Source organism: Cydia amplana, chromosome 6 (assembly GCF_948474715.1).
Source record: "Cydia amplana chromosome 6, ilCydAmpl1.1, whole genome shotgun sequence".
Classification (NCBI taxonomy): Eukaryota; Metazoa; Arthropoda; class Insecta; order Lepidoptera; family Tortricidae; genus Cydia; species Cydia amplana.
The window spans coordinates 9,890,831-9,903,581 of record NC_086074.1 but is presented as its reverse complement, the minus strand read 5'-3'; positions in this window follow the sequence as shown (position 1 = coordinate 9,903,581).

Sequence of the window (12,751 nt, the reverse complement as noted above, 5' to 3'; positions counted from 1 at the left end):
CAAGCTCATGATAATCTCTGTGATTGTAGCAACATTTAGATAATTGTCATTGGTATAACGGGTTTTAGTCTGCTGCTGAGAGATGGATTGTTTGTATCTTCATTGTTTGCTACTAATGTTATTTATTTCTAATGAAATTGCTTGTGTTTTGTTGAGTTTCTTCAAATCCGTAATATAATTAAATACCTCTTTGTCGTAGGTCCAACACATGGTAAATGACATCAACAGATATAATATCTATATTGCTAATAACATAGTCATTTAAATTGACACACAAATTTCATACTGAAGTTGGACAAGGTTAGTGCTGGCCATTAGTCTTTTTAATATAATGCATCCACATGTAATGTAAGATTCATGGTGTGTATCTGGATTGACTAATGAAGCTATGAGACTTCATTAGAATGTTTAGAACGGATGATTAGCACTTACTGATTGTTTTCTTCACTTGATGCTAAATTGCAAGTGCATGGTAACTGAAAACAGTGCTAGTCTTAACGGCATATTATAACTTTTTCAATATTGTGTCATATGTGAGCTTGATTGGTTAATTCACTTGTGTTGTCTAGTGAATGACTATACCTAGTAGAGTAGTAATGTGAATTAGAACTTGGCCAAGTCTTGAAGGTGCAACTTAACAAAATAAGTCATCTGAGTTAAAAAGCCTTATTTGAACCTTTTTGGAGCCTTAAAGGCATAGCCGAGACCTAACTCAATACTAATCAGGACAGCAAATTGTTTTCACCCTATTCACTCACTTTTGTTTAACTACCCTATCATTTAACTAGAGTCTTGTAAAATTTTAACAGAGTAGGCACTATTTTCATTTATACTGTCTAATAAGTTTATACTTTCATGCCCTTGCTGGCTGCCGCCAGCAGCAGTTAAACATATGCCTATGTTTAAGGCTACAGAACTTAACATACTTACATCATTTATATTCTATCATGTTTATTATACTTATATTTGCTTTCGTTTTTCTTCCTATTGTGTATTATATTGCTACTCTTTAAGTAGATGCAATTTTAAATTTAATTAGTTTGGTATAATAAATCCAAGTAAAACTCAATTTATATTTGTATCTTCATTTATTTTGTAACTATAATACAGTTAGATGTTACCTGTGCTTTTGTACATTAATAGGTAGGAGTAATCATTAACAACAGACTGTTGAGAGTTCATACATATAAAAAATAGAAATCTATTGAATTGTTATCATTGTTTATCAAATAATGTTGTTTATTAAATTATTATGAACGCTTCCTGAAGTGGATGTGGTAATTAGATCAGATTGTCTATTTTTTACGAAATAATAATGGTTTGAGTATTTTTGTGATAAAGCAACGTGGGATTGTTGTATTGAATGGGTAAATGTTAACTGAGAAACTAGAATAATCCAAGTTTTATTGCAACTGTATATAATGTTAGGACAAAATGGAAGGATGCTTGTACAAATTTCAAGACTGTAAAACTATAAACAAATGAATGTCGTAAATTCTAAAACCAAGTGTTACTTTAACTAGAATCTTTATGATAAGGATACAAGCAGCTTCTGTAGATCACTACTATATCTGCTACATCAATGAGCCCATCATGCACCATAGCAGTAGCTGTTACCAAAAATAGTGGAAATGTTGACAAGACTTGTGTGTGCTACATTTGTGTAGGTATTATCAAATCCTCCTCGTGCCCATCACCTGTATTACGTAAGCACGTTCTCTCGTATGAAGGCGGTACAGACAGTACAGCCGTTTCACTAATAATACACCTCCATTACAAAACCTACAACATTGTCTCTTGAATAATTAAACCACTAGGATTGTAATCATGTTTACCTACAATCTAAAACCAGACACTAAATTGATTACGTTTAATGTAGTAATAGAGAAATGTGTACATAATTATACCAACAGACCATCCTAGTGTATCAAACCATCATTAGAAATACTCAAATGTGTTTTTAAACTATTAACTATGAGTTCAATTAAATGCCTCTTTACTAGTGCTTTACCTTAGGCATTCAGAGTCACAGATGTCCTTAATTTAACAATTGAGTAAATATCTAGTATAATAACAAAGTAATTTAAACTAGACCAAAAGTTTCTAGATTAGCACAAATTATTTGGGTCCTGTAATTCAGTAGGTAGGTATTTTCATTATCCCTGCCTGGAAAATACAGTCTTCAAATACATACATAATTGCATTACCCTTGTAGATTTACACCCAGATAATGTCTATATACTTTGAAGGCTAGTTGAAAATCTGCTATATCGTTTCATTTTATATTTTATTACAAGAGAAAGTCATAAAATTATCTGTTTTGCGTCATCGTTAGTATTAAATATCAACGTGACCAAATGATTCGCCTCTATCTTGGTATTGATGATAATACAATATTAGCAATATCTAGGTTTTTGTTTCCTCTTCAGAGTTGATTTCGTGGATCTAGGTAGGTATGTTTTTGCTTGGTTTTGTTTGTTTTATTAACTTATTTGACCGTTTGTTGTTTTGGTTCTAATTTATGCATGTCGGTGTAAGTGTAAGAATATATGTCGTGTTACTGGTAGTAGGTACATAACAATTTATGTAATATAATATTATTGTGACCAATGAAACAAACCTAAACCCATTCTACAACAAGTCAATTGAACTTATTGAAATCAATATTCAGTTTTTTTTATTCGAGAATGCTTTTTACGAGATTGGGACAATCTATAGGTAAATTTAATATATGAATTTGGTACTACATATTTGTAAATTGTAACAGTGAGGGATTAACAGGTATTTTACCAGCCCGAGTTTGCCTTTTAGTGTTAGCTTCATAATCAGAAACGAATTCTTGTAAATTTTTATTCGGTGCCTCTTCATAACAAATAAAGTAATTCATGATATAAAAATACCTATCTTTGTACTTACGGTAAAAAGCTTTTACTCCACCACTGTCCTTTCGGTTAAGGTTGCAGGCACCTATCAAGTGAATTTTTGAAATGGAATCCAATAGAAATGGCAAAAAGATAGGTAAGAAACATTAAGAATAGTACCACGTTCTAATAGCAACGACTGACCATTTTAGACCATATCTCGTTGTATTAAGGTTTATGACTGGTCAGTTAGCTATATGACGATGGTCCGTTCTTTATAGTGCTTTATACGATTCGGGTAATTCTTAATACTAAAAAATGACGGTTAATTTCGAAAATAGACTCTAATCCGATGGTATTAAGGGTGATTTTCAGATTTACTCGATATTATCAAGTATTCCGAATTACCCGAATCTAACGTACCTAACTTGGGTGACATTTTCTGCTTTTCCTATTGAACTCCACTTATTTCCATAAAGTAGTCCGGACTCGAAAACTACAAGACACATCTATAAATAAAATAGTACCTATGCATAAGCGATACTTGTTAAGAAATATTCGGAATACTTACATCTGAATGAAGTTTTAGTAAACTATTTTTCTATTTGTTCATCGACTTACAATATTTAATAAAGGTGCTATAAAGCCTACTTATAGCAGGAGTCAATTTTGTTTCCGAAATTCCGACTACTCTAACAATCGACTGTATGTTGAGATTGTAGAGCATACTTGTAACTTTGTCGTTTTAAAATCAATCGTATAAAGGCTCGTCCAGACGGGATGATCAAATGGATAAGTTGTTCAGAAAAAAATAGGCGTCAATCTCATCTAGCGTCCACACGTAGTGACACGTACACTCAGCGTACCTACACTATAATATTTCACAGTGGAATCGGCGCACCAATGTCCATTCTTGCGTCCACACCACCTGACCTGATTGACCATTTAGTCAGATTGGGCGAAAAATTGTCCCGTCTTGACTGGCCTTAACGAAACCTGTTGGAATCGAAACTGAAGTTTATTATGATAGGGTACTAAAGTGCTCAATCTTTTCTAAGGGAGATTGGTCTGTGTTTCATAAACATTCATTTCAGTCCTATAAAGTGGATAAATATAAATCGATAATCTCCCAGATGTAAATCAATGTATAAATACATATATAACTAGGACTGGTTCCATTCAAATATGCCCTCCACCGGGTCCCTCCTTATGGTGGCAATGATCATACGTAAAAGTTCAGGCAGATCATTTTAAACCAGCAACATGAAGTCGTCTGGTCATGTAGGTACCGACATATTAAAATTCAACTTAGAGAAATGTACCCATTTATTAACACAGCTACACATTATTTTACTGAATAAAAATAAAAATTGTAAAGTGGTAGGTAGAGGTAGGTACCAAAACCTACCTCTCCCACTTTAGTTACGTATTGTCACACCCTAGATTATGTCGCTACCTATTCGTAAATGAAATTTATGCACCTTTGAATCATTTGAATGTCGTACTTTGCTGCCGCGTGATACTTAGATTACATACTATTTAACATAATTATGTGATTGCTACAGATTCGACTTTATTTATATATTTTACATTGTAATTTAAATGTGTGAATAATGACTCCATGGACACTAATAAATGAAATAAATTTTATTTAGCGTTACACTATTGTTTTCCTTTCGATTGCTTACCCAATATAATCCAGACATTACATCTTATAGTTACTTTCTATTTTCCACCTAAAATGGAGTTCAATACAAATTGTGAATAAACAATGTACCTACAATAACTAAGCTTTCCTCATGGACCAACTACGTATGCACAATTAGTTGTGTCATAAGGATTTTTTTTTCTAAATCCTTCCCATAGACACAACTGGCCTACTGTCATTTAATTTTAGTTCCCAAATACACAACTATTCATGAGTCTTGCCTGTTTTTGTAGAATTGTACAGTCGCCATCATATATACGTTAATAGGTCTTTTTCGTGCACATTTGTGGAATATTTCCAATTTATTAAAAGCCAGTAGGAGTATGTTCATGAACCTCCCGCTCCCGCTTTCTTTATCTTAGGGGTTGTGCACAAATCACGCGAGGTGTTTGCGGCTACTGTTTTTTTCATCGTTTCGTTCACTGTAGAAAAATACACGTGAGGTTTATTTTTGATGGCACAACTAGTTGTGCATACGTAGTTGGTCCATGAGGAAAGCTTGACCATAACAATCCAATTTAGTTTCATTACAGTTTATATCTATAATCAAAATGTTTCATTATATATTTTTGAAGTGAAAACTTCTTTAGCGGCGCTGGGCACTTTTTGAGGTGGGGAAAAAATGATAAACTCGAGACAGCATAAGGCGATCACGTGACCGTAAGGTTTAGATGGCCAGTCATTTAGATGGCATTTAAATCAATAAAGAAAAACTCAATGACATTACATGAAAAAGGTTCTAATCTTGTACCCCGGGCTGAAATTAATGAAATACGAGGATCTCACAGTTACATTCTAACTTTTATATCACTCAAATATAATTCAATAAAGCTACATCTTGATGAAATCGCTAATAAAAGTGAACTCTAGTACTGGGGAATAAAACTCAAAATGTCATGACCAAATATATTTAGATGCGAGGTCTGCAAGGTAACTTTACAATTTCTATTCGAATTTCGCTACAAATTTAAGCTCACTGGCCAGCAATTTCGGAACTAAAGTTTTTCAATAGAAATTAAGGAGGATGGGTCAATTATATATGTATAATTGCGGCAGACATTTTGGACTAGTCATTGAGTTTTCACTTTCACTTTCACTCCCGGAGTGCAACCCGTTGTTTTTTTTGTTAAAGTACTTAAATATTTCAGTGAGTTATATTAAAGGCTTCGTCACACAGGCGCGTTTTCCGGGCGCGGCGTGAGCGGGGCGCGCCGCTTTTACATACAAAACGCTCACGCCCCGCCCGGAAAACGCCTGTGTGCCGAAGCCTTAAGTACCTACTTAATATGCTATCAAAATGTATATTGAGTTCAACTTTATTTATATATAAAATGGGGCGTCATTGTTGGTAGTTTTAATTTTATGCTCTGAGACCCAGAATCATTTCGAATTTCGCGCTCGCGCGCTTTTACTATGAATTTTTTACTAACCTACCAAATTTCAAAGTCACGACTGCAATATAAAGCCACCCCGTTTTACTGAACTACTCTGATTGATGGATAGGTAGGTAAATGTGACGTTATCTATGAAAATGGACCTTATGGTCGATGGCGGTGACGCCATTATTAACGATGCGCCGATTAAATACAATGCCGCGCGACGCTGTGCGGCGTAAGCGCCATCGACAATAAGGTCCCTTTTCATAGATAATGCCCCAAATAGCCTAAAAAGGTCATAATGGGGTTGGCAATGGCTACTGTCAGGTTTGCATAGATGGCGCCATCATAGCTTGCCCCCTTTCTCTAGTATTGTTGTATGAGATTATTGAGATTTTGTTTAGAGGGCTGGCGCCATTGACATATATATCTCAGGACTGGCCTTACGTGCACTTAAAATGGTACTAGACTTGGCGCGGCCGCGCGCGCGTGATGCGAACTCATCAACCAATCGCGTTGCAGCGTTTTCAGTTTTCACACCGCTGTACTGGCCCCATCCATGCCACAGAATAAGTAATTCCATGCTCCATTCTTATTGCCCGTAAGGCTAGTCCAGAGATATAGGTATATGTCAATGGCTGGCGCCCAGACCATAATATTTCATTCCAACTAAAAAAACAAGAAATTAACACAAATCTAGGGAGGGCAAGGCAAAACAAAACCCCAGTACCGCACCGCACTAGGATCATACTTCAAGAGAGCCGATCCGAAATGAATAGGTGGGTACTTGAGTGTACCTACGTAAACATCTTACTAGTTATTTCATACGATTATGACACCACTTAACTAGAAATAAAGTTCTCATTGTTGCGCGCCACACTCGAGGATTTATTAGTCGATGTAGGCTGCACGAAAATCCCGACATTGGCTGTGTATTTTAGGCAGGTACACCCCTACACCTGTATTTGTATCAAAGATTATAAATAACAACTACGTTAATTGAATTATAATTTAGTGTTGTGTAAGTAGTAGGTTTTATTTTGTTGGTTTTTAGTTTGTGTTTTTAAGTTTTTATGACATTTTAATTTGGTTTTTATTTTATTCTCTCATTGACATTACCATATTACTAATTCAAACATTGTTATATTTTAAGACTATATATTTCTATTTTTGTGTTACAACTATTATTAATAGATTTTATTTTTTCTTTAAACACTACGTTTTAATTTGTATTAATTACAAATTTCAAATTAACACGGACATGTCTATTCGAATTCTTTTAGGGGTCTAGGGATTATAATTACAGTTATTTTGTCTTTATATATGACGGCGCGATGTCGAATATTGCACCCGTATTTGTTCCTATCTTTAGATTTCTTACGAATGTTTGTTACTTTGTTGTTTGTTTCGATTAATTGAACGTAAAATTATAGTAAATGATGGTAGTTATCAAACTATGTCTGTTATGATTGGTTAAACGTCAAAATATTATGGTTGTTATTAAAATGTAGGGTATCTTTGATATCATGTTGACAGTTGACAGCTAATTGTTTGTTTTGATTGCTTAAATGTCAAAATATTATGATTGTTGATTCTTTAAAATTCAGGGTATCTTTGAAAATATGTTGACATTGACAGTCATGAACATTTTGAAGGTAATATTAAAATAGGAGCGGGTTCCCCCCCGAATAGGGTAGCAATATGGCGCCGACCGGTCGGCAGCTGTCATTCTGTTGACAACTGCGCGCGGTGGTGCACGTGTTCTAACCTATTGGCTCCTAATCCAATTTTATTGTGTCAATCATATGTTATTTCGATCTAAAGAGTATTTAAATAAAATCAGTGATTTGTAAACGTGTAGAACGTGCTTTTATTTCCGCGTTTCCCCATCCTTATACCGCGATGGGTGATAATGATGAAAGTGACGATGCCAACACACGTGATAAGTTAATCAATGATGACAAGCGTTCCGCCGAGCCTCCTGATGCTTCGTCATCAGAAGTGGGATTGCCCCGTGCATTTCCAGAGCAGCCTACAGGTCAGAATGAAATTTTTTCACTAAATAATGAGTGCGATCGATGGAAATCCCTTTTTGAAATGCAGCAACGGAACTTGGCAGAGTTAATTCGTGCTATACAAGAACCACGTGTCACTGAATCAAAAGTTTCGTTGCCTGAATTTAATCCTGATATCCAGGATAGCGATGCCCGTGCGTGGTGCGAAACAGTGGACTTATGTTTGCAAGAAAAATCCCTTTCGGGCGGTAATCTTATAATGACCATAAGCAAAGCACTCAAAGGAAGCGCAGCAGCGTGGTTAGCACAGGCTAGTTTTCCTGGAATAACGTGGCCTCAGTTGAAAGACCTGTTTCTCGCACGATTCGATTTTGTTGAAACTCCTGCCGCAAATTTATGGCGACTATTCAACGGAAGCCCAAAAGAAGGTGAATGCTTATCTGCTTACACCAGTCGATTTATGAGCGCCTTGTTGGCCAGATGGAAGTCGTTGACAACCGAACAAATCGCGATCGCTGTTACACTAGCCCATGCTGTTAAGATAGAGCCTCGACTTCAAAGAGTGGCATTTACGACTGAAATTGAAAACCGCAACAAACTTCAGCAAGAGCTTATGGCCTATACTTTTAGAAAAAGAGGACCTGCTAATCTGGACAAGACAACTTCGTTTGTAGATGCAAAGAAGCCGCGTACTGATGGCGCTCGACGGTGTTACAACTGTGGCAAGCTAGGCCATGTATCTAGTGAATGTCGAGGAAGCAGCAGTCGTGACGCTAACACTAGCATACGTTCCGAGAGTTCAAGTACATCTACACCACAACTTTCTAAAGGAGACAACGAACACAAAAAGAAGATTACTCCAACCTGCTTCAAATGTGGTGAACAAGGTCACATCGCCTCACACTGCCCTAGTAAGGACACTAAGGCCGGCGATACACGGGTCGAGCGACGGGTGGACATCTGCACCATCAAAGCAGCCACTGACCATCTCATGGATGAAACCGGTGAGAAGTTTTCATTTTGTTTCGATTCTGGTGCCGAATGTTCTTTGATAAGGGAAAGCTTAGCAGGTAGACTCTCCGGCAAACGAATGTATTATGCAGTGACGTTGATAGGTTTAAACGGAAATATCAATTGCAACTTCCAAGTTTTATCAACAGTAACTATTCAAGGTTACTCCGTGGAGTTGCTGTTTCATGTGGTGCCAGATGAAAATATTACTGATGACATTATGTTAGGTAGAGATTTGCTTATGTCAGGGTTTTCGGTTGAGATTTTCGAGCATAAGCTTGTGGTCAATAAAACGAAGGTAGTATCGGTCTGTACTGTAGGGCATAAAGTGAATAGTTTTGAAGGTATAAACAGTGATGTAACTGGGCGTGAAAGACAACAATTGATTTCACTCCTTGAAAATAATTCTAGATACTTTGTGGAGGGCACGCCTACTGGTAGGGTTACTACGGGCCAACTGGAAATTAAGTTGATAGACCCCAACCGTACGGTTCAACGTAGGCCTTACCGGTTAAGTCCAGATGAGAGAACTGTCGTGCGTAATCAAATTAAAGAGCTTTTATCAGCCGGCGTAATACGGGAAAGCAGTTCTCCTTTCGCAAGTCCCATGTTACTGGTAAAAAAGAAAGACGGTAGTGATAGGCTTTGTGTCGATTACCGAGAACTCAATAACAACACGGTACCTGAATCCTCTGCCATTAATATTAGATCAAATTCAGCGCTTAGTCGGAGCTAATTATTTTACCTCGTTGGATATGGCTAGTGGATATCATCAGATACCAGTGCAAGAGGAGTCTATTGAGCGTACAGCTTTTGTCACACCCGAAGGCCAATTCGAATACTTATCCATGCCTTTCGGGCTTCGCAATGCGCCTTCGATTTATCAACGAGCCATTAATAAAGCTTTGGGATCCTTAACAGAGTCCTTCGCTGTGGTTTATCTGGATGACGTAATCATTCCATCGCGTACTATTGAGGAAGGACTTGAACGGTTACAGATAGTAATGAAAGCTTTGACGGATGCAGGATTCTCCTTAAATATCAAGAAATGTGCTTTTCTGAAAGAGAGGGTAGAATTTTTGGGCTTTGAGGTATCTGCGGGCGAAATAAGACCAAATCCACGTAAAATTAGAGCTTTAACTGAACTGGCCCCACCTCAAACTGTTACTCAACTACGTCAATTTATCGGTTTGGCTTCTTACTTTCGACAATTTGTCCCCGGATTTTCACAAAAAGCAGCCCCACTCTACGGTCTTACGTCAGGCAAAGGAAAAATTCACTGGACTCCTGAGCTTGAGAAAATTCGTAGAGAAATCATAGATATCCTTACTAGCAAACCTGTACTCACTATATTCGACCCGGATCTTCCTACGGAATTGCACACGGACGCGAGCGCGGATGGCTATGGTGCCATACTTATGCAAAAAGTCGATGGTAGATTACATGTCGTAGAATATTACAGTCGCCGAACCTCTATGGCTGAGTCGAATTACCACTCTTATGAACTAGAGACACTTGCAATCGTCAACGCTATCAAGCATTTTCGTCATTATTTACAAGGGAAGAAGTTTTTAGTAGTTACAGACTGCAACGCGGTCAAAGCATCTAAATCAAAAGTCGATCTCACACCTCGAGTGCATAGGTGGTGGTGTTTTCTACAGTCATTCGATTTTGACATCGAATACCGGCAGGGCAAACATATGAGTCACGCGGATTTCTTCTCACGTAATCCTTTGCCAACCCGCGAGCAGATAAGTAGAGTCGAACAGAAACGAATTAATTTAACAGAAATTTCAGATACCTGGTTACAAGCCGAACAGCAAAAAGACGACGAAATCAAATCTATCATAACTAAACTTGAAACAAATGAACTCGATAGCGACATTGCTAAAACATATGAAATTAGGCGTGGGTTACTATATCGAAAAATTTACAGGAACAATAAAAGTATTTGGTTGCCCATAGTTCCTCGGGCTTTTCAGTGGGCCATAATAAATCACAAAAATTAGGCATTTAGGGTGGGAAAAGACCCTTGAAAAAGTTTACTGTCACTTTTGGTTTCCAAACATGAACAAATATGTTAGGAAATTTGTAGAAAATTGCATAACTTGCAGGATGGCAAAAGGTAACTCCGGAAAGGTTCAAGCTGAATTACACCCCATCCCCAAAATTATTATTCCATGGCACACCATTCATATGGATGCAACGGGGAAGCTAAGCGGAAAGAAAGATACGAAAGAATACGTATTCGTATCTATAGATGCTTTCACGAAATTCGTGATTTTATACCATACACGAAATATAGACGCAACTAGTGCGATTAAAGCATTAAAGTACAATGTTTCATTGTTTGGCGCACCTCAGCGTGTTATAGCTGACCAGGGTAGATGTTTCACAGGAAAGGACTTTAGGGATTATTGCAACGGCCATAATGTTGATTTACATCTTGTTGCAACCGGTAGTAGTCGAGCTAATGGGCAGGTAGAGCGAGTTATGTCTACGCTCAAAAATATGTTAACAGCTGTAGAGACAAGTAGGAATAGGTCTTGGCAAGATGCGCTGCCTGATATTCAGTTAGCTATCAATTGTACGATGAGTAGGGTAACAAAAGCGAGTCCCTTGGAGCTTTTAATAGGAAAGGTTGCTAGACCTTTAGACCTAATGACATTAGAAATGGATGAGATTGCAACTGACTTGAATTCTGTTAGAGAGCAATCGGCACGAGAAATTGAGGCTAGCGCTTCTTACGAAAAGAACAGGTTCGATAAAACTAAAGCCAAGGTTAAAAAGTTTAAAGTTGGTGATTACGTTCTTTTGGAAAACCACGAGCGTAATCAAACAAAATTAGATTCAAAGTTTAAAGGTCCATATTTGGTAGTAGAGCTGTTGGATGGTGACAGGTATCTGCTGAAGGCTCTTAACTCTAATAGAACATACAAATACGCACATGATCGCGTGAGGGCCATGCCTGAGTGTTATGTTCCTTTAGAGTTAAACGCTGGGTTGGAAATCCCTCTTGACCAAGTTGAGACAGAATGTGCCGATGACGGCGATGGTGAGTAACTTTATTACTTACAATATCCTTGCTTACAATGATTTCAATAATGGTCTTCGTAATGACAGTGACTCGCCTGTGTGGCATTGACTCGCCTGTGTGGCATTGACTCGCCTGTGTGGCATTGACTCGCCTGTGTGGCATTGACTCGCCTGTGTGGCATTGACTCGCCTGTGTGGCATTGACTCGCCTGTGTGGCATTGACTCGCCTGTGTGGCATTGACTCGCCTGTGTGGCATTGACTCGCCTGTGTGGCATCAACGCGCCTGTGTGGCATTGACGAGCCTGTGTGGCAATGATACGCCTTTGTGGCACTGACTGACTTGCCTGTGTGGCATCCTGATCCTATATGGTACTCATGACTTTGTGTAATTCTGACGGGCCTGTGTGGCACGAGTTTAACTTTATTTCGTGTGTAGCATATGTTGGTCAGGGTGACCGAGTGGAGCGTAGTGTAAACCTATTTATTATTCGTTTACAGATGCTGAAGATGAGACAGTTGCCTCAGCACACGAGGACGTGTGAATATGCAGGACGGCCGTGACGGCGCGATGTCGAATATTGCACCCGTATTTGTTCCTATCTTTAGATTTCTTACGAATGTTTGTTACTTTGTTGTTTGTTTCGATTAATTGAACGTAAAATTATAGTAAATGATGGTAGTTATCAAACTATGTCTGTTATGATTGGTTAAACGTCAAAATATTATGGTTGTTATTAAAATG